The following is a 23,575-nucleotide window of genomic DNA, read 5'->3' as shown; positions in this document are numbered from 1 at the left end:
GGCAAAGTTTAGTTTGAAAATTTTGAGTTGCAAGGGCTCAAAGTAGTGATCAGACTAAAAATGGCAGATTTGACCATTATCATATGTGATCCAAATTTGAGTTTGAAATTCATTTGATTTGTGTTTCTTTGGATCCAAAAGTGGTAATAAGTGTTTAGTAACATTATTCAACTAAGGGTGAAGACCAAAATGGTCTAGGGTCAAAATTTATAAAAATGGCATAAGCCATATGTGAGGGTTTTAGGGTTTTTCTTTTATTTGATTTCTTTCTCTTTTTGATTTATTTGGTTGGTGATCTTCTCATGATCACATTAGGGTTTTAGGGTATAGCACATACACATAATAACAATCATCATGGCATATCAATCAAATGCACAAGTCCTATGCATGGTACTATATGCAATTTTAAAAGTTTTTGTTGGTTTGAAATTTTGCGCCCTGGAATTCTTCTAACTTTCTTTTTATTGAAATTTGGGATGTTACACTATTTTAGTACTATTTCTCCGTCAAAAAGGAGAAGATCCCAAAGACCTCCGAGTTGGCCACTTGCGGGTCCATCACTTTCATGCTCCGCCCCGGCCGCGTCTATCCTCCCACCGACCGCCACGAATCCGCGCAGTACTGGTCCGGAGGCTTCTTTTATCTGAAGGACGTCTCCGACCCGGCGAGCAAAACGATGCTGCCGCCCTTCAAGAACAGCCCCGCCAGCGAGACTCCGGCCTGGACGCAATGTCCTCATCTTTCTGAGTCGCCTCTGCTGACCCGCGCAGTCAGGCGGATCTGCAAGCTAACGGAGGAAGGCCTATCGGGGAAGGACCTCACCATGTCCTGGTTCACCAAGCGGATCCAACCACTTCAACATCGGGACCGCTTGATGTTCCAATACACGGGGCGCGACGATCCTATGCATGCCTCTAAGGACAACCTCTCTACTGACGCCATCGACAAACGGATCCGACTCCTCATCAAGATTCCGCGTGATCTTCGGATTCACGTGTGCAACAAGGACATCCACACCAACGGCTCCGGGACCGCGGTACGTTGTCTTGATCCAACCGTTGATTCCTTTATAACCTGAATTTTGTCTAAGTATTGGCTCGGTAACATAGCTCGAAGCCCTCGAGGAAGGCGATCTCGGAACTCTCCTCCGGGTCCCTCACGCGGGCAACACTGATCCGGAAGCCGCATCGGAGGCGGAGGCTCCTGAGGTTCCGCGTCCCTCCAAGAGAAAGAGGGCTGCTCCCTCCAGCGCTGCAGCCAAACGTGACCGCGAGGTGCCTAGCACCGCGGCTACCCGCAAGGCGGAGGCAGAGAAGAAGCGCCTCAAGCTCATCGACACCAGGAACAGAGCCCAACCTGACATGCACCATTTCTTCAAGCCTTCCGGGTAAGTGCTCGATTTCCGAATTAAAACCCCTCTGTCATCATGAATCAGCACATACTTAATCATCATGGTTTTTCCTTTGCGCAACAGAAGTTCCAGAAGCCAGCCCCCCAAGGCCCCCAAGGCCCCCAAGAAGAGAACGAAGCCATCTCCGGCTTCCATACCAGTCACACCGGAAGTCGAGGTTCCGCCCAAGGCCTCCTCTACCGCCAAGCCAGATCCTAAGGACGTCATCAACATTGATGACCTCACCGAAGACCCAACTGCCGAAACCGGCCACGGCGACTCCGGCAAGGGCGCGTCCTCGTCTGCACCTCCGCCTGAGCAGCCAACCGCCACCTCAGCTGAGCCTACCTGAGCAATACAAGCAGAAGGTGCAGCTAATTCGTGCCACTGGCACGCCCCAAACTCACCCCTCACCTTTCTCCGTCTCTGCAAAAGGTCCCCCTCTCACAACGCCACACGGAAGTTTCTGCCATGATAGAGGGGCCTGCGAATACGGAAATGTAGGAGCTCTCCGACCTCGAGAGTGATCTCAAGGTCTTCTTTGCTAAGCACAAGGACGTGCGCCAGGTAATATTAGCCCCCAAGCATTGGGTTAGATATTTTTCCATGTAACATGTGTTAGCCGATGCTTTTTTCGATATGCACCTTAGGCGGAAATTTAAAATTTTCTCAATCGAAGACTTTGAACTCCTCGCCAGCCCCCAGAATGTTGAATTTCCGGTAACTCCTGTCTGCTTCTCAGAACACGCGGAAGCTGCACGAAGACCTGCGCGTCCATGTGCTGGAGCAAATGACGGAGATAGAGGAGCTGCGCCAGAATGCTGAAAATAGCCAAAAGGCTATAAAGCACTTGGAGACCCGCCTAAACGGTAAGAACTCCGGGTTGGATTTGAATCTTTCTATGAACATTCATGATGCATAACATGTGTGATTTTCCGCCTACAGAAGAAACTGCCAAGCGCCCCGCCATCGACGACCTGTCCGCCAAAGTCCAAGTGCTCGAGGCGGAGAACGAATCCCTCAAGACCTTCATTAAAGAATCCTCTGAGAAGGAGACTTTGGCAAGGAAGGAGCTCTTGGAAAAGCACGCCCGTGACATGGCGGATCTTGCGGAGAAACTCAAGATGAGCCAGCAAAGGGTATCAACCTTAGCGGCTAAAAACTAGAGTCAAGAGGCGGAGGCGGAGGCTATCGACAAAATGATCTTCCGTAAGTATCTTAAATGTTGTAATTCCGACTTCCTCATATGTTGCTATTTCCGTGGAAGAACTGATCATCAATTTCGCAGCGAGTCTTGGCTTTGAATGGACCAAGGATTCAACCCTCAAGAGGACGGAGGCATATGATGAAGCGCAGAGTTCCATTGACGAGCTGTTCGAGGCGTGTCGCGGAATTGCCAAGTCACTATCTTTGAAGAGAGCTAAGACCACAGTGATTGACAGTATGTCCAGGCTTATGAAACAGGTGCCGGAGCTCATCAAAGATTGGCAGGAGTCTTCTGCTCGCGGAGTCGCCTCCCTCGTCTTAGCCACCTACAAAGCGCACTTCCCCACCATGAATTTCGCAGATGTTGCGCGCGACACTCCCAAGGGTGCCAACATGCGCTCCATTCTCGCGGAAATCCAAGGGTTTGATCAACTATTTGTTAGGCGAGTTAACCACTCGTTCTGGTACCACAAGTACGATCTCCCCAAGGGCTTCTCGAACGCGGAAGACGAAGAGGAAGTCGCTGAGGAATACTACGCGGAGGGCTCCGGGTCGAGCGCTGAGCAATCCGAAGAAGGCTCTGATGGCGACTCCGGCATTGGTTCCGGCGACGGCTCTGGCGACGGCTCCGCCTATGTAGCGTCTGATGAGGATCATTCCTCCGAATAGAAATCTTGTGAAACAATCAAACTTCTGTATTATTTTGGCCCCGGAGTGGGTTTGTAAGATAACTTAAATTCTTAAGTAGCTAGGAACGAAACAGTTATGCATGGGCTGAAACGACCTATCCTGCTATCCTTTAATATTATTTGCATGTTTCATTTTGTCGGAAAGCAAGTGCTGATTTCGATGTTTTCCGGCTTACTCATTTGACCTTCCGCGTGCCGGAAGACCTTTAGCCGGAAAACGCTCGCCAGCGGCGACGAAGCCCAATGGCAATCCGTCAATAACCGCGGAAACAAGCCCCCAGCCAAGGTGCCGGAAATCGCTACTAGGAATCCATGAGTTCGCAACAGAAAACAATTCCACCAGAAAACTTAAGCTTACGTCCTAAAGGACGATTTTTGAAAATCACAACTTTCATACACGCCTAGGCGGAAATATCCAGCTCTGCGGTTTTAGTCGTAAAACATACACGATCTAAAAATGAACAAGTAAAGGAGGTAAAAGACTCAAAGAGTGAACCAAAAGCTTTATTTTATTGATCATGTATAACTATTACAGAGTATATAACTCGGAAAATTGTGCTAAGTGTGGAAAGGACGTAGCTGTGCAATGTTCCATGGGCGATCTGTTTGGTCGTAGATGTCATCCGGATCCTCTCGCTTGCGTTTCCGGTAACAGTTAGCAGGTCAATCCTTTAGCTCCCGGAAATCGACAAGGTAGTACGATCCATTGTGAAGCACTTTGATAACGACAAAGGGTCCTTCCCATGGAGATTGCAGCTTATGGTCTTTCACCTGACGAAAGCGGAGGACCAAGTCTCCGGCCATGAAAGAGCGGTTTCGAACTCGATGGCTGTGATAGCGTCGGAGTTTCTGCTGGTATATGGTGGAGCGTTGGTCAGCTAAATTCCGAGCTTCTTCGATCAAGTCCACAGATAGCTGTCTGGCCTCGTCAGCAGTTTCTTCATTGTAGGCGGAGACTCGCGGTGAATCATGGATGATGTCGGAGGGGAGCACGGCTTCGAATCCGTATACCAGGAAGAAGGGAGTAAATCCAGTTGACCTGTTAGGGGTAGTTCGTAAACTCCACAAGACATAATCCAACTCATCAGCCCAAGCTCCAGCTGCGCGTCGCAGCGGTTCTTCAAGGCGTGGCTTAATTCCTGATAATATGAGACCATTGGCCCTTTCGACCTGACCATTGGACTGTGGATGAGCCACAGAAGCAAGGTCCAGCCGTATCCCTACTTCCTCACAGTAATCCTTCAATTCTCCCTGTGCGAAGTTTGTGCAATTATCTGTGATTATGCTGTGTGGGATGCCGAATTTCATCACGAGGCTGCAAACAAATTTTAGTGCCGTAGCACCGTCGGCTTTTCTCACTGGCTTTGCTTACCAGCGACCAGGAGGTATTCAAAACCTCCAGGAGATGATCTTTTTAGTTTACCAACCATATCAAGCCCCCGAACCGCAAACGGCCAGGTGATAGGGATGGTCTTCAACTCTTGGGCTGGAGCGTTTGGTTGAGTAGCGTAGTACTGGCAACCTCGACAGGTCTTAACCAACTTGTCAGCATCTTCTTTAGCTGTGAGCCAATAAAACCCAAGCCAAAAAGCTTTTGCAACGAGTGACCTGGGAGCAGCATGATGCCCGCAGTCCCCTGCATGGATCTCTCTGAGGATTTCAATGCCATCTTGATTAGAGACACATTTGAGAAATACCCCTGTTGCACTTCGTTTGTAGAGCTGTCCATCAACGATTGTGTAGGATCTTGCTCGTCTGATGATCTGTCGTGCGAGGACCTCGTCCTCTGGCAACTTCTGATCGATGAGGTAGTCCAGGAAAGGCTGTGTCCAAGCCGGAATGATAGCCATCACTTCTCTAGCTGGAGATACTGCCACCTCTGGGTTTTCCGGGTTAGCGCCCTTCACCGAGGGTATCCGGAGATGCTCCAGGAAAATACCAGGCGGAATTGGCTTCCTGCCGGATCCGAGCTTGGATAGCATGTCTGCCGCTGTGTTATCGTCTCTCCTGACGTAGTTGACTTCATATCCGAGGAAGCATTTGGCGATCTCGTCAACTTCGTCTCTGTAAGCCGCCATGACGGAGTTTCTGGCGTTCCAGGTTCCGGCTACTTGCTGTGCCACCAGGTCGGAATCTCCGCAGCAGATGATGTGCTTGATCCCTATCTCCTTAGCGATGCGCAGTCCGTGTAGTAGAGCCTCGTATTCCACCATATTGTTTGTAGGTTCGAAGTGGATCTGCAGAACGTACTGCAAATCTTCACCGGTAGGGGACTTCAGGGTGACTCCGGCTCCTGAGCCTTGATGCTGCTTGGATCCATTGAAGTGCATAACCCATGTCTCTGGTTCCGGCTCCAAATTCATATCCGGAGCTTCTGTCCAATCTGCGATGAAATCTGCCAAGATCTGGGACTTGACCGCAGTCCTGGCTTTGTAGTTGATGTCGAAGGCGGATAATTCAATGCCCCATTTTGCTGTGCGTCCTGTTGCGTCAGCGTTGTTGAGAATCGTTTACAGTGGAGCTTTGCTCACGACTGTTACTGGATGCTCCTGGAAGTAGTGTCTCAGCTTCCTGCTGCCTAGGAAAACTCCATAGGCTAGCTTTTGAAAGTGAGGATACCGTTATTTGGACTCCGTAAGCACTTCGCTAATGTAGTAGACTAGCCTTTGGCCTCCATAATCGTGTCCTTCTTCCTGTCGCCCCACCACGATGACGAGGCTGATGACTCTGTTGGTAGCTGCCAGGTAAAGGAGCATAGGCTCTGACTCTCCTGGTGCTGCTAGGATAGGTGGGTGATACGTCTCCAACGTATCCATAATTTCTGATGTTCCATGCTTGTTTTATGACAATACTTACATGTTTTGCTTGCACTTTATAATGTTTTTATGCGTTTTCCGGAACTAACCTATTAACAAGATGCCACAGTGCCAGTTCCTGTTTTCTGCTGTTTTTGGTTCCAGAAAGGCTGTTCGGGCAATATTCTCGGAATTCGACGAAACGAAGACCCAACATCCTATTTTTCCCGGAAGCATCCAGAACACCGAAGGAGATTCGGAGGAGAGCCAGGGGGCCACCACACATGTGGGCCGCGCGGGCTACACCCTGGCCGCGCCGGCCTGGTGTGGGGCCACCCTATCGCCCCTCCTGCGCCGCCTCTTTGCCTATATAAGCCCTTTCGACCTAAAAACTCGATACCAATTGACGAAACTCCAGAAAGACTCCAGGGGCGCCGCCGCCATCACGAAACTCCAATTCGGGGGACAGAAGTCTCTGTTCTGGCACCCTGCCGGGACGGGGAAGTGCCCCCGGAAGCCATCTCCATCGACGCCACCGCCTCCATCATGCTCCGTGAGTAGTTCCCCCATGGACTACGGGTTCTAGCAGTAGCTAGTTGGTACTCTCTATCCCATGTACTTCAATACAATGATCTCATGAGCTGCCTTACATGATTGAGATCCATCTAATGTAATCGGTGTTGTGTTTGTTGGGATCCGATGGATGATACATTATGATTAGTCTATCTATAAAGTTTGTGAAGTTATTGTTGCTGCAATCTTGTTATGCTTAATGCTTGTCACTAGGGCCCGAGTGGCATGATCTTAGATTTAAGCTCTATACTTATTGCTTAGATTGTATCTACAAGTTGTATGCACATGTCACTGTCCGGAACCAAAGGCCCGAAGTGACAGAAATCGGGACAACCGGAGGGGATGGCGGTGATGTGAGGATCACATGTTTTCACGGAGTGTTAATGCTTTGCTCCGGTACTTTATTAAAAGGAGTACCTTAATATCCAGTAGATTCCCTTGAGGCTCGGCTGCCACCGGCTGGTAGGACAAAAGATGTTGTACAAGTTTCTCATTGCGAGCACGTACGACTATATATGGAAAACATGCCTACATAATTAATAATCTTGATGTTCTGTCTTAATGCTTTGAATCCTATCAATTGCCCAACTGTAATTTGTTCACCCAACACTTGTCACTTATTGGAGAGTTACCACTAGTGTAGATCGCTGGGAATCCCGGTCCATCTCTCATCATCATATACTCGTTCTATATGTCATTGGAAGTAGTATCAACTATTTTCTGGTGCCATCGCCTCTGTGTTATTGCTACCGCTGCTGTGTTACTGTTACTATTGCTCTCAGATATCGCTACTTTCACATCACCCCTGTTACTAGTGCTTTTCCAGGTGCAGCTGAATTGACAACTCAGTTGTTAAGGCTTATAAGTATTCTTTACCTCCCCTTGTGTCGAATCAATAAATTTGGGTTTTACTTCCCTCGAAGACTGCCGCGATCCCCTATACTTGTGGGTTATCAAGACTGTTTTCTGGCGCCGTTGCCGGGGAGGCATAGCTCTACTCATAAGTTCACCTGGGGAGTACACTATACCTCTCTCTCTGTTTTTATTTTATTTTATTTTGTTTTTCTTAGTTTACTTTTGTCTAGTTTGCTTGTTCTTAGTTTATTTCTGTCTAGTATTATTTTGCCTAGTTTACTTTTGCTTAGTTTCTTTTTGTCTTGTTTTATTTTTCTTATATATCCAAAAATACATAAAAATTTGAAAAACCTAAAAATTAAAAACTGCTGTTATGGGAGAACCTACAACCTATTTGGAGCTTATAGAATATTATAATAATTATAGAGAATCAAGAGCGGGTAAAGTAATGAGTGCTGTGATAGAAAAATTGAATACAATTGCTAAAATCTTGCTTAAACGCCATGGTATAAATTGTTGCTCTAAAGAGGATACTAAACATCTAAAATTTCAATGTGGCTTTAGTGAAGAAGTTTTAATTAAGAACTATAATTGGAATAACTATATTCATCTTGGGTATGAAGAGGTAGAACAATTTGTCATATTTATGGGAGCTTCTGAGATCGAATCCTTCATGGTTAAAAATTATGAAACTTGTGTTGTTTGTAAGGACCTTAAAGATTATGTCTCTTCCATCCTTAATTTTTGCAATGAAAGTTACACTTCCTTATATCATTGATTATAAAGAGAGACTCATTAATGCACAAGAATGCACTCACAATTTGCAGGAACCTGTGGAAGAAGAAATTGATGAACCTGAAAGCTCATTGGATGAAAAAGAGGAGGAAATTGATGAACCTGAAAGCTCATTGGATGAAAAAGAAGAGGAGAGTGATGAACAAAAGGAGGAAGAATGGATTAGCTACCCATGCCAACCTTCTAATGAGAGTAACTCTTTATCTCTTACACTATTTGATTGTCCTCCATGCTTACCAAAAGAGGTTGAATGTTATGTTCCTGTGGATTCTCTTGAAATATTACCTATGAGTAAAACTTGTGAGAATAATTATGCTACTGTTATCTATGATAATCCATGCTACTTTTTTTTTGAAACTTTCTACTGTGGGGGAGCCCCCCACAGCCTCACTTTATTAAACCCAACCACCAAACAAAAGACTTACAATATATACAAAAAAAAACAAACTAACTAAAAACAAAAGTGAACTAAGGAAGAGACTTTAGCCATAATGACAAAAGATCCACATCAGCAGCCTTCACCCTATGCATAAGCATGGTGATGTCATGAAAAAATCCTGCTTTCCAACCTCTGAAAGTCGGTCTAATATGCTCAAAAATGCACGCATTCCTCTGTTTCCAAATGTTCCAACATGCAATGATCACAATTTCCACAAAACATGGCCCCTGGTAAGTTCTCTTAGCCATAAGGAGTGATGCCAAAGTATCTCCCGGCTGCCAAGGTATTTGCAAGTAATTCCATATGCGTGTGCTATACATGCAGTTAAAGAATAGATGCCTCCAATCCTCATAAGAATCACTATGGCACAACACACAACTATGATTATTCGAAACATTCCAATGTCTCCTTAGTAACATATCCTTAGTATTTATTCTGTCATGAAGAATAAGCCAAGCAAAGAATTTGTGCTTTGATGTACACTTGCTCTTCCACAACCAAACAGAGGGGGTATGGTTTAACACTGATCCAAAATGCAACCTGTATATCAGACTTGGCTTATATTGTCCATTCCCCTTTTCTACCAACCAAGTGTCCTTTGTTTCATTTGTTAAATCTACACTTTGCATGAGAGTTTTCAGCTGCAACAATTCCCCATGAGCTTGAGTGGATAAAGGAAGATGAAAGCCATCTGTAATGTCCTCCATAATACAAAATTCCTTGACTGACTGAAGCTTATCCTTAGCAAAGGAAAAAAGCCTAGGAAACTTAACATCTAGTGTTCCTTCCTTCCATTTATCAGCCCAAAATAAGATGGATTCACCATTTCCAATCTTACAATTAGTAACAACTCTGTACTGGTCCACCAAACTGAAAACATCTCTCCACCAGAAGGATCCAACAAGAACTGTGGCATGAGGGACTGCTTCAAAATAATAAGAGTCCCTCACTAAATGAACCCATGGAGTATCATCATTATTATAAAATTTATGAAGATATTTCAACAGAAGTGCTACATTCTGAATTCGTAGATCAATGATTCCTAGACCACCCTTATTCTTGGGTTTGCATATCATATTCCAAGCAGCCAAAGAATGAATTTTCTCCTTATCTTTTCTTCTCCACAAGCAATGCCTTCTTGCTCTATCCACTACTTCTACCACTCCCACAGGGATCCTTAAAGAGAGCATGAAAAAAGTGGGCAGGGAGGACAGTACTGAGTTGACCAGGACCAATCTATCGCCATAGGATAAAAAAGATGTGGTGGCAGATAATCTCCTTTCCACCCTATCAATAAGAGGAGACATGTCCCTGATTGTTGGTTTAGTGGTACCCATTGGGAGGCCTAAATAAGTGAAAGGCATGCTGCCCAACTGGCAATCAAACTCCCTGGCAAGCTCAGCAGCTTCATCATGTGACAAGTTTATAGGGATCATAGAGGATTTATTATAGTTAACCTTAAGGCCTGTGAAAGCAGCATACTGATTTAGAATATTTTTGAAGGCAGCCAATTGCACTTTCTCAGCAGGTAAAACAATAATAGTATCATCAGCATACTGAATGATAGGAAAATCATTTCCAACAGGTATAGGAGCAGCCAGAATTCCTTCCATATATGCAATATTGACCAAAGTCTGCAATAGATCAGCACCTTGCACAAAAAGCAAAGGAGATAAGGGATCCCCTTGCCTTACTCCTCTTTTACATGGAAAGGATTTACCAGGAACTCCATTAACCAATATAGAGGAAGATCCTGAGGACAGCACTTCCTTGACCCAGGTCAGAAATAATTTAGGGTATCCTTTGGCCCTCATTATCTGAATGATGGCATCATGATCCAGAGTGTCAAAAGCCTTCTCAAAGTCAATTTTTAGGACTACAATCTTTCTCTTGGACTGCTGGCATTGATACAGAAATTCAAAGGACCATGCAAGACAATCCTGGATTGTTCTACTCTGAATAAACCCATACTGATTGGCATGAATGGTTCTTTTAATCTCCCTTTGCATCCTATTAGCAGCCAACTTAGTCAAGAATTTGAGACAAGTGTTAGTCAAAGAAATTGGTCTAAAATCATTTATAGACTCAGGACTGTGCTTTTTAGGCACTAGAGTAATGAAGGATCCATTTATACTCTGCAAAGAGGCTTGACCACAATGAAAGTCATGACATAATTTAATAAAATCTGCTCTGACAATACCCCAACATTTCTTTAAAAATAAGCCATTGAAACCATCAGGACCAGGGGCTCTATCTGGTTTCATATGCTGAACAATTTTATCAATCTCTTCATCAGAAAAAGGAGCTATCAAAGAATCAAGATTATCCACTCTCTGAATGACAACTCCAAGATCCATAGGACTAGTTGCCCTGCAAACTCCCATTCTATTTTTGAAACTATGAAGAAAAGCATTAGCCTTTTCACTATGGGTAATCAGAGTATTCCCATCATCATCCATGATATCTGCAATCACATTATGCCTATATCTCTTTGTGGCCTTGGAGTGAAAAAATTTAGTGTTTTCACCCCCAAGTTTGATCCATCTTATAGTGCATCTCTTCTTCCAGTAATCAGATTGAGACTGCATCAAAACCTTCAAATGCTCTTTTACTATATTCCTGAAATTAAATTCAGGCCTGCTCAATTCCCTAGCATCCTCCAACTGATCAAGAATCAAAATAGCTTGATTGCACTTCTGAATTAACTGCTTAAGAGCAAATAAACTTTTCCCCCATCTTTTAAGCTCATACCTCAAATTCTTTAACTTGGCTGAAAGAATACCTGCAGCAGAAGAAGCTCTAACTGGCCAAGCCCATACCTCCTTCACCAAATCAATAAAGCCAGGCTGTTCAACCCAATGATTTTCAAACCTAAAGATATGTGCCTTAGGGATATGTGTGGCAATTTGAATTACACAGGGAGTATGGTCAGATACTGGTTTAGCCAAGGGATGGACTAAAGTATTTGGATATTTAAGAGTCCATTGACAACTAGTAAAGAACCAATCTAGCTGCTCAAGCAGGGGCTGATCTTGCATATTGGACCAAGTGAACTTCCTCCCCTTTAATGGAATTTCCACTAAACCAAGATAACTGATAATTTCATTAAAAATGAAAATGTCATTCATATCAGCTCCAGGTTTGTTTCTATTATCAACAGACCTCATAAAATTGAAATCTCCCACTATCAGCCAGTGTTCATCAAAAGGAATTTGAAGATCATGCAGCCACTGAACAAAAATATCCCTCTCCATGCCTCTACAGGGGCCATAGACACTAACCAAAGTCCAAGACTATTTTGTGTGCTTTGAGGTGAAGAGGACCCTCACTGCAGATCTATGAATTTCCAAAAGAGTGCCATCAAAGATGGAACTATTCCATAAGACAATAATGCCCCCAGAGGCTCCCACAGAAGGAGAAAAAACAAATTGATCAAATCTTTTGGGGCAAAAGCTTCTTATGAAAGAGTGATCAAAATTTTCACACTTAGTTTCTTGCAGGCATACCACTGAGCAGTTACTTTCATCAATTTTATTATAGACTGCCAATCTCTTATCTTTATCATTTAAACCTCTCACATTCTAGTCCAGAACCAACCAATCCATTAGCCATTTGTTTTGTGCTATCCATTAATGCTTTGAATCCTATCAATTGCCCAACTGTAATTTGTTCACCCAACACTTGTCACTTATTGGAGAGTTACCACTAGTGTAGATCGCTGGGAATCCCGGTCCATCTCTCATCATCATATACTCGTTCTATATGTCATTGGAAGTAGTATCAACTATTTTCTGGTGCCATCGCCTCTGTGTTATTGCTACCGCTGCTGTGTTACTGTTACTATTGCTCTCATATTACTGCTACTTTCACATCACCCCTGTTACTAGTGCTTTTCCAGGTGCAGCTGAATTGACAACTCAGTTGTTAAGGCTTATAAGTATTCTTTACCTCCCCTTGTGTTGAATCAATAAATTTGGGTTTTACTTCCCTCGAAGACTGCCGCGATCCCCTATACTTGTGGGTTATTAGTGGGGAGGTGAGTATTTCCTTCAACCTTTGAAGTGCTGCATCTGCTGCCTCATCCCAGACAAATTTGTCTGTTTTCTTCAATAGCTTGTACAGGGGTAGTGCCTTCTCGCCAAGACGGCTAACAAACCTGCTGATTGCTGCAACACAACCAGTTAGTCGTTGCACATCTTTGAGACAAGTTGGCCTTTTGATGCACATGATTGCCTTGATTTTCTCCGGGTTAACTTCAATGCCCCTGTTAGAGACAATGAAGCCAAGGATTTTTCTGGCTGGTACGCCAAAGACGCACTTCAGCGGATTCAACATCATCTTGTACCGTCAGAGATTCTCAAAGTTTTCTGTGAGGTCGCTGATCAAGTCGGATCCTTTCCGGGTCATGACCGCGATGTCGTCGACGTAGGCGTGCACGTTCCGGCCAATTTGGTCCTTCAGGCACCGCTGCATCGTACGTTGGTAGGTGGCACCTGCGTTTTTCAAGCCAAAGAGCATAGTAACATAGCAGTAAGTGCCAAATGGGGTGATGAACGAGGTCGCCTTTTGGTCGGACTCCTTCATCCGGATCTGGTGATACCCGGAATATGCGTCAAGAAAACACAGAAGTTCCGCCCCTGCCGTCGAATCAATGACTTGGTCAATGCGCGGCAGGGGAAACGGATCTTTCGGACAATGCTTATTCAAGCCGGAGTAATCGACGCACATTCTTAGTATTTCAGAATTCTTTTTGGGTACAAGGACGGGATTTGCGACCCAATCAGTGTGGATAACTTCTATTACAAAACCTGCCTCTAGTAACTTTGCTAATTCCATTCCTATGGCGCGGCACTTCTTATCTCCAAAGCGTCGCATAGCTTGCTTCACCGGTTTAGCCCCCGGGTTTATGTTGAGGTAGTGCTCGGCGAGTTCCCTTGGTACTCCGGACATGTCAGAAGGCTGCCATGCGAAGATGTCCATGTTAGCGCGGAGGAACTCGACGAGCGCGTCTTCCTATTTGGGGTCCATGTTGGCTCCGACCGAGACTTGCTTGGTAGTGTCTCCTTCCTTGAAGTTGACTTTCTTGATCTCTATCGCGGCCTTGAAGGAATTTTTCTATTCGGAGATCTGTTTCTTGGTGGTCTGCATTTCAGTCGGATCCACCGTGGCTCTGTAGCCTTTCAGCTCCTCTCCAAATATCACAGACTCTGCGAAGGCGGCTTCGCCCAGCTCGCACTCATGAGCCTTTTTGTAGTCTCCGGATACGGTAATCATACCATTGAGACCCGGAATCTTGAGCTTGTTGTAGATGTAGAACACTCTTGCATGGAACTTGTGGTAGGTGGGCCTGCCGAAGATGACGTGGTAGGAGCTCTTGAAGGGCACGACCTCAAACGTGATCCTCTCTTCGCGGAAATTATGAACATCGCCGAAGGCCACGGGAAGTGTGATGCTGCCGAGGGAATTCGCCTTTTTACCCGGAACCACGCCATGAAACTCAGTGTTGCTTTGTTTGAGCTGTTCCCTAGTAAGGTTCATCCGTTCTAGAGTCTCCAGGTACATGATGTTCAAGCTGGCTCCACCATCCATGAGGCACTTGGAGAAGTCATATCCGTCTATGCGGGGACTTACAACCAAGGCGTAGCACTCTTTTGGCACAATGGTAGGGTGATCCTGCCTATCAAATGTGCACGGGACTTCCGACCACCTGACGTACTGCGGCACAGCCGGAACTGTGGTGTTCAGGATCCGGAAAGCTGACTTGGTGGCGCGGACTGTTGGAGTTCCGAGGAAGGTGTGGTACGCACCTACACTCTTTTTCTCAAAAGGGTTGGATTTAGCTGCGGATCCTGCTTTGGGATCCGGTGAAGTATCATCCTCGTCCATCGCCTCGGAACTGTCCTCCTCTTTGTCCTTGCTCTTGCCCTTGCCTCCTTTGCCGCGAGGGCGGTGCTTCCGGGCTCGCTTGTATCCTGCTTCCAGGTCATTTTTCAGATCATTGACCCACTTGCAGTTGCGGTTAGTGTGAGTGGACTTCCCCGTAGCCAGATCCAGATGGGCCAGGCAGGGCATGTCTCTGTACTCTTCGTAGGTTTGGGGGGCGCGGGATCCGGCAGCGGTGACTTCATCACTGCGCTGCTGGCCCCTGCCGGCTCCACCTCCGCGCCCGCGGCCTCTTCCGCCTCCTTGACCTCCGCGCTGAAAAGCCATGGCGACCATCTCGGATCCGCCACTCTTCTGGTCATCAGGGGGGTTTTTTCGCTTGTTGCCGCTGCTATTACCGTTATCACAGTTCTTCTTCTGCAGATGCAGGGGAATTGCTGTAGCTGCTAGATCTCCGCCTGCGTCGTCATCGGCGGCAGTATGATCGCTGGCAATGGAGATCATGTCATCCAGAGTCAGTTTGTTTGCGTTAGCCAAGCAAGTGAGCTTGTGCCGCAGCAATCCTCCCCTCTGTAATCCACCTATAAAGGCGTGCATAGCCTTGGTGTGATCAACATTTTCACACTCGTTCCTGCATGCCAACCATCGTGTGAGGAAGTGTCTTGATGTTTCTCCCTTCTTCTGGATACATGCTTGCAAGTCGCTTGTTGTGGCAGGCCTTTTGTAGGTGCCCCTGAAGTGTTTCTCGAAGGCCGTCTTCAGGTCAAACCAGCAAAAGATGGAGTTCTTCTCGAGGTCGCTGAGCCAGATCCGGGCTGGACCTACAAGGTACAGCTGGAGCATGCGGCAGGCGATATTAGGGGTTCCTCCGGCAAAGGTTACTGCATTGTGGTAATCCTCAATCCAGGTATCCGGCCTTTCCGTGCCATCATAATGCTTCAGGTTTCCGGGTAGCTTGAGGTTCATCCTTGGCTTTGGTTCCTCTCGAATCATCCTGCCAAAACACTTTGGGCCGATGTAGTCAATTCTGTATTCGTTGAGGCGTTCCCGCGCATCACGCGAGCCGTCGCGGGGGGATTTTGAGCGTGAGCGAGATCTCCAGCCACCGCCTCCGCCTCCACCTCCGCCTCCACTGCTAGGTGGTGGTGAGGGAGACCTGCGAGGGGGCCGATCCGACCTTTTGCTTCCGCCATCTGATTCTCCTCGCCCTTCGCGATGCTGGCTCCGGCTTCGATGACTGTCTTCACCTTGGTGCTGGATGCCATGGCCATTCCGGCTTCTGTGAGGCTCCGGGTCGCGTTCTTCGTTCCGACTCCTCCTGGGCTCAGGCTCGCGATCATTGATCTGGCTCCGGCGAGGTTCCGATGTTCTCTCCATGTTCCTGTTCCTCGAGGGCAGCACGTTGTCGCGGATATTGATTCCGCCAGGCCCATGGGGCCTGGTGTTTCCAGCTGGACTACGGTGGCGAGGAGGACGCGGATATCCATTAGGCGGAGGTGAGGGATTGCGGTACTTGTCCTTACCAGTGTACATTGCATCCTTTCCCTTTCTCGGATCTGACGGAGGCGTCTTTGATGGTACGGGGATTGGATTTGGGTGTTCTCTGGTTTTCCCTCTGCGTTCCGAGGATTCGGTTCGCGATTCGTCGTCACGATGGCGATTGTCGTAGGCGTCCTTCTGCGCGGTAGAGATGCAATGCTCCGGGTTGGATTCCAACTTGCGCGAAGTATCTGCCTTGCTCTGCTGCTTCATTGCTGAAGCAACGAGCGTACGAACGTAGTTGATGTCGATCTCCTCGTCCTTTTTCTTCAAGATCTCCGCAGCCTTCTTCATATTGTCCTTCGGAGTGGCGTACGGCTACTGCTCGGTCGGAGTTGCGAAGGTGATCTTGTGGGGAGCTATAGTTTCTCGCCGGATCTTATCGATCTCCTGTTGAGCCTCAGTGATCTTGTCCTCCCAATGCTTCCGGAGTTGCTTGACTTTCACCAGCGATTCGTCCAACTCCTGCTCGCGCTTGAGAAAGTTGTCCACGAAATTCGCGACTTCCTTCCTCTCATCAAGCATTGCGGCTGCGGTTTGAGCGAATTTTTGGGCTGTGGCCAGCATCTCTATCCTCTTAGCTTCTAGTGATTCTGCGTCTTCGGGAGTAATGGGTTTGTTGAGAATATCCGAGTGCGCGGTTGCCTCCATGCCTGCTTGCTCAACCAGCTCCTCTGGGGACAGGACTTCCTTACGCGGTCGTTCCCGCGAAAGCGGAGATCCTGCGTGGGATGGCTGTGGATCGGAGTGGGTGTTTTCATCTTCTGATTCGCGTTGATCCAGCGCCGCCAAGGTTGCGAGAACCTGTTTAGGCTGGGCGGATTCAACTTCAGGTTGATCACCGTATCCGTATTCCTTCACCTTGCGATCGAACTCTTCAGTGTCCATGGAGGGGGTATCCCCGGAGATTGGGCTTAGGTTGCCCAGGATCGACTCTTCAACCGGAGTGCTGCTTTCTCCGACAGCCTCCTGCTAATCCGGAGCAGCGTTGTTTTCCGGTGCCTCGACCTGCTCGGGACCAGCTCCGGCTTCTTGAGGGGCGGTTCCGACGGTATGGGCCAAGAAGTGTACGAAGTGACACCTTTGCTTCTCTAACACCTGGGAGACCCAGGCGGATCTGCGTTGGTCTTCCACCTTTATTTCCTGCTCAGGGGCGGATTGGGTGGGTTTTTTGATTTTTCCACATCCGAGGCGGAATCTTCCTTGGGAAGCTCCTGCATCTCAGATCGGATCTTCGCGACTGCGTCCTGCTCAGCTGCGGTCGCGTCAGCGTTACTTACCAGTGGGTTTCCGTCGGAATCGACGGTTTCCCCGATGAAGATTTGTATGCCGCCGACTGGGACGATCGAGAGCTTGACGGGGTTTGTCTTAGCCGGAATCCAGCACTCATCCGGAGGGACGATCGGCAGATTTCCGGCGTAAAGGACGCGCCCCACAGCGATGGTGTCGTCGTAGCTTCCCATGGCGGAACCCTCCCGGTTCCGGCCTCCAGACGCCGCCAACTGTCGTTGCCTATTCGACGGTGCTCCAGAGGAGGGATCCTCATGGAGGGGAGAAGAAGTAGGGGCATAGGGCGGAGTGCACACGGGACGGTGGTACACGATTTACCCAGCTTCGGAACACCTGCACGATGACAGGGCCTACTGATGCTTGTCTGGAATTATCTGGGCGCTTTCGCGTTGTTACAATGAGTTGTGGTTGTGCCTCTAGGGCTCCCGGGATCCGGCTTATAAAGGCGCACGGATCTAGGGTTTACATGGAGAGTCCTAGCCGGATTACAGGTTTCCTAACTACGGTACAATGTCTTGCCGTGTATGTCAAGGATCCGCCTTCCCTTATACGTCGTACTGGATCCGGGTTCCATATGGGCCTCCACGGATCCGAGTTCCTCCGAAGGTCGGTTGGGATCCGGCTTCCCTATCCTGGGCTGGACTTCATCCTTCAGGATCAACAGCAATTGGGCCGCCCGATGGGCCACATGCCACATCACCATCTATGGGCCACCCGGGCTTGCCGGATCTAGGCACTGTCGATGGTACACCCATGAAGTATACCCACAACAATTGGTCTCTCTAAAGTCTAGATATTTTCTGGTAAAAGTGTTTGAGCAACAAGGAAGACAGTGTAGAGTCTTATAATGCTTGCAATATGTTCTTATGTAAGTTTTGCTGTACCGGTTCATACTTGTGTTTGCTTCAAACTATCCTGCTAGCCAAAGCCTTGTACTGAGAGGGAATGCTTCTCGTGCATCCAAAACCTTGAGCCAAAACCTATGCCATTTGTGTCCACCATAACTACCTACTATGTGGTATTTTTCTGCCATTCCAAGTAAATTGCTTGCGTGCTACCTTTAAAAATTTCATTCCTTGTCTTTGCAATACATAGCTCATGGGAAAGTAGCCTAAAAACTATTGTAGTAATGAATATGTCGCTTATGTATCTTAGTTCTTATAAGTTGCTTGTTGAGCGGTAACCATGTTTCTGGGGACGCCATCAACCTGTAACACCTTTGTTGAATATCATGTGAGTTGCTATGCATGTTCGTCTTGTCTGAAGTAAGGGAGATTTGCCATGAGTTAAATGGTTTGAGTATGCATATTGTTAGAGAAGAACTTTGGGCCGCCAACCAAAGCCATGTATCATGGTGGAAGTTTCAGCTTGGACATTAATCCTCAAATCTCTTATGAGAATATTATCTGTTGTTGAATGCTTAAAGCATAAAAGAGGAGTCCATTATCTGTTTTCTATGTTGTCCCGGTATGGATGTCCTCAAGTTGAGATCTATCAAAATTGAGAGATCAAATGCGATCTATCTCCTTGGACCTTTGTACAGGTGGCATAGAGGTACCCCTTTGTGACACATGGTTGAAACATATGTAATGCAATGATAATCCATGGAAATCCGAGCTAATTAGGACAAGGAGCGGGCACTATTAGTATTCGATGCATGAGGCTTGCAACTTATAGGAGGTTTTATGCATAACACATATCAATTATTACTACCGTTGACAAAATTGTTTCCATGTTTTCAAAATAAAAAGCTCTAGCACATGATTTAATCCCTGCTTCCCTCTGCGAAGGGCCTTTCTTTTACTTTATGTTGAGTCAGTTTACCTACTTCTTTCTATCTTAGAAGCAAACACTTGTGTCAACTATGTGCATTGATTCTTACATGCTTGCTTATTGCACTCATCATATTACTTTGTGTTGACAATTATCCATGAGATATACATGTTGAAGTTGAAAGCAACTGCTGAAACCTAAATCTTCCTTTGTGTTGCTTCAAAACCTTCTATTAAGAATCTATTCCTTTATGAGTTAACTCTTATGCAAGTCTTATTGATGCTTGTCTTAAAAGTACTATTCATGAAAAGTCTTTGCTATATGATTCAGTTGTTTAATCATTATCTCTACCATTGCTTTGAATCACTTCATTCATCTCATATGCTTTACAATGGTATTGATCAAGATTATGTTGGTAGCATGTCACTTCAGAAATTATTCTTTTTATCGTTTACCTACTCGAGGGCGAGTAGGAACTAAGCTTGGGGATGCTTGATACGTCTTCAACGTATCTATAATTTCTGATGTTCCATGCTAGTTTTATGACAATACCTACATGTTTTATATACACTTTATATCATTTTTATGCATTTTCCGGGACTAACCTATTAACAAGATGCCGAAGCGCCAGTTCCTATTTTCTGCTATTTTTGGTTTCAGAAATCCTACACAGGAAATATTCTTGGAATTGGACGAAACAAAAGCCCACGGTCTTATTTTCCACGGAGGCTTCCAGAACACCGAAGAGGAGACGAAGAGGAGCCACGAGGCGGCCACACCCTAGGGGGGCGTGGCCCCACCCCTGGCCGCGCCGCCATATGGGGTGGGCCCCTCGGGACTCCACCGACATCGCCCCTTCGCCTATATATTCCTCCGTCTCCGAAAACCCCAAGACAGTCGACGATATTCCACGAAGAGTTCCGTAGCCGCCGCCATCGCGAAGACAAGTTTCGGGGGACATAATCTCTGTTCCGGCACGCCGCCGGGACGGGGAATTGCCCCCAGAATCCATGTCCATCGACACCACCGTCATCTTCATCGCTGCTGCTGACTCCCATGATGAGGAGGGAGTAGTTCTCCCCGACGCTGAGGGCTCTACCAGTAGCTATGTGGTTCATCTCTCTCTCCCATGGTGTGATCTTTATGTGATCATGAGCTTTGTATCACTATTAATCTATGTGCTACTCTAGTGATGTTATTAAAGTAGTCTATTCCTCCTCCATGATGTAAAGAGGACAGTGTGTGCATCATGTAGTACTTGGCGTAGGTTATGATTGTAATCTCTTGTGGATTATGAAGTTAACTATTACTATGATAGTATTGATGTGATCTATTCCCCCTTTCATAGCTATTGTTGACAGTGTGTATGCTATGCTAGTACTCGGTCTAAATTGCAATGGTATTATCTTGGATTATGATTTGATGAGGATATCTGATACGCGTACAGCACGCGTCCGTTGGGAACCCCAAGAGGAAGGTGTGATGCGTACAGCGGCAAGTTTTCCCTCAGTATGAAACCAAGGTTTATCGAACCAGTAGGAGCCAAGAAGCACGTTGAAGGTTGATGGCGGCGAGATGTAGTGCGGCGCAACACCATGGATTCCGGCGCCAACGTGGAACCTGCACAACACAACCAAAGTACTTTGCCCCAACGAAACAGTGAGGTTGTCAATCTCACCGGCTTGCTGTAACAAAGGATTAGATGTATAGTGTGGATGATGATTGTTTGCAGAGAACAGTAGAACAATTGCAGTAGATTGTATTTCAGATGTAAAGAATGGACCGGGGTCCACAGTTCACTAGAGGTGTCTCTCCCATAAGATAAATAGCATGTTGGGTGAACAAATTACAGTTGGGCAATTGACAAATAGAGAGGGCATGACCATGCACATGCATGATATGATGAGTATAGTGAGATTTAATTGGGCATTACAACAAAGTACATAGACCGCTATCCAGCATGCATCTATGCCTAAAAAGTCCACCTTCAGGTTATCATCCGAACCCCTTCCAGTATTAAGTTGCAAACAACAGACAATTGCATTAAGTATGGTGCGTAATGTAATCAATAACTACATCCTCGGACATAGCATCAATGTTTTATCCCTAGTGGCAACAACACATCCATAACCTTAGAGGTTTCTGTCACTCCCCCAGATTCACGGAGGCATGAACCCACTATCGAGCATAAATACTCCCTCTTGGAGTTAAGAGTAAAAACTTGGCCAGAGCCTCTACTAATAACGGAGAGCATGCAAGATCATAAACAACACATAGATATAAATTGATAATCAACATAACATAGTATTCTCTATTCATCGGATCCCAACAAACACAACATATAGCATTACAGATAGATGATCTTGATCATGTTCGGCAGCTCACAAGATCCGACAATGAAGCACATAAGGAGAAGACAACCATCTAGCTACTGCTATGGACCCATAGTCCAGGGGTAGACTACTCACACATCACTCCGGAGGCGACCATGGCGGTGTAGAGTCCTCCGGGAGATGATTCCCCTCTTCGGCAGGGTGCCGGAGCCGATCTCCTGAATCCCCCGAGATGGGATTGGCGGCGGCGGCGTCTCTGGAAGGTTTTCCGTATCGTGGCTCTCGGTACTGGGGGTTTCTCCACGAAGGCTATAAGTAGACGGAGGAGATAGGTCAAGGGGCGTCACGAGGGACCCACACACTAGGCTGGCGCGGCCAGGGCTTGGGCCGCGCCGCCCTAGCGTCTGGCCACCTCGTGGCCCCACTTCGTGACTCCTTAGGTCTTCTGGAAGCTTCGTGTGAAAATAGGCCCCTGGGCGTTGATTTCGTCCAATTCCGAGAATATTTCCTTACTAGGATTTCTGAAACCAAAAACAGTAGAAAATAGCAACTGGCTCTTCGGCATCTCGTTAATAGGTTAGTTCCAGAAAATGCATAAATATGACATAAAGTATGCATAAAACATGTAAATATCATCAATAATGTGGCATGGAACATAAGAAATTATCGATACGTCGGAGACGTATCAGCATCCCCAAGCTTAGTTTCTGCTCGTCCCGAGCAGGTAAACGATAACAAAGATAATTTCTGGAGTGACATGCCATCATAACCTTGATCATACTATTGTAAGCATATGTAATGAATGCAGCGATCCAAACAATGTAAATGACATGAGTAAACAAATGAATCATATAGCAAAGACTTTTCATGAATAGTACTTCAAGACAAGCATCAATAAGTCTTGCATAAGAGTTAACTCATTAAGCAATAATTCATAGTAGAGGTATTGAAGCAACACAAAGGAAGATGAAGTTTCAGCGGTTGCTTTCAACTTGTAACATGTATATCTCATGGATAGTTATCAACATAGAGTAATATAATAAGTGCAATATGCAAGTATGTAGGAATCAATGCACAGTTCACACAAGTGTTTGCTTCTTGAGGTGGAGAGAGATAGGTGAACTGACTCAACAATAAAAGTAAAAGAAAGGTCCTTCAAAGAGGAAAGCATCGATTGCTATATTTGTGCTAGAGCTTTGATTTTTAAAACAAGAAACAATTTTGTCAACGGTAGTAATAAAGCATATGTGTTATGTAAATTATATCTTACAAGTTGCAAGCCTTATGCATAGTATACTAATAGTGCCCGCACCTTGTCCTAATTAGCTCGGATTACCTGGATTATCATCGCAATGCACATGTTTTAACCAAGTGTCACAAAGGGGTACCTCTATGCCGCCTGTACAAAGGTCTAAGGAGAAAGCTCGCATCGGATTTCTCGCTATTGATTATTCTCAATTTAGACATCCATACCGGGACAACATAGACAACAGATAATGGACTCCTCTTTTATGCATAAGCATGTAGCAACAATTAATTTTCTCATATGAGATTGAGGATATTTGTCCAAAACTAAAACTTCCACCATGGATCATGGCTTTAGTTAGCGGCCCAATGTTCTTCTCTAACAATATGCAATGCTCTAACCATTTTGGTGGTAAATCTCCCTTACTTCAGACAAGACGAACATGCATAACAACTCACATGATATTCAACAAAGAGTAGTTGATGGCGTCCCCAGGAACATGGTTATCGCACAACAAGCAACTTAATAAGAGATAAAGTGCATAATTACATATTCAATACCACAATAGTTTTTAGGCTATTTGTCCCATGAGCTATATATTGCAAAGGTAGAGGATTAGAAATTTAAAGGTAGCACTCAAGCAATTTACTTTGGAATGGCGGAGAAATACCATGTAGTAGGTAGGTATGGTGGACACAAATGGCATAGTGGTTGGCTCAAGGATTTTGGATGCATGAGAAGTATTCCCTCTCGATACAAGGCTTAGGCT

Source organism: Lolium perenne, chromosome 3 (assembly GCF_019359855.2).
Source record: "Lolium perenne isolate Kyuss_39 chromosome 3, Kyuss_2.0, whole genome shotgun sequence".
NCBI classification, from domain to species: domain Eukaryota; kingdom Viridiplantae; phylum Streptophyta; class Magnoliopsida; order Poales; family Poaceae; genus Lolium; species Lolium perenne.
Note: the sequence above shows the minus strand (reverse complement) of the source record.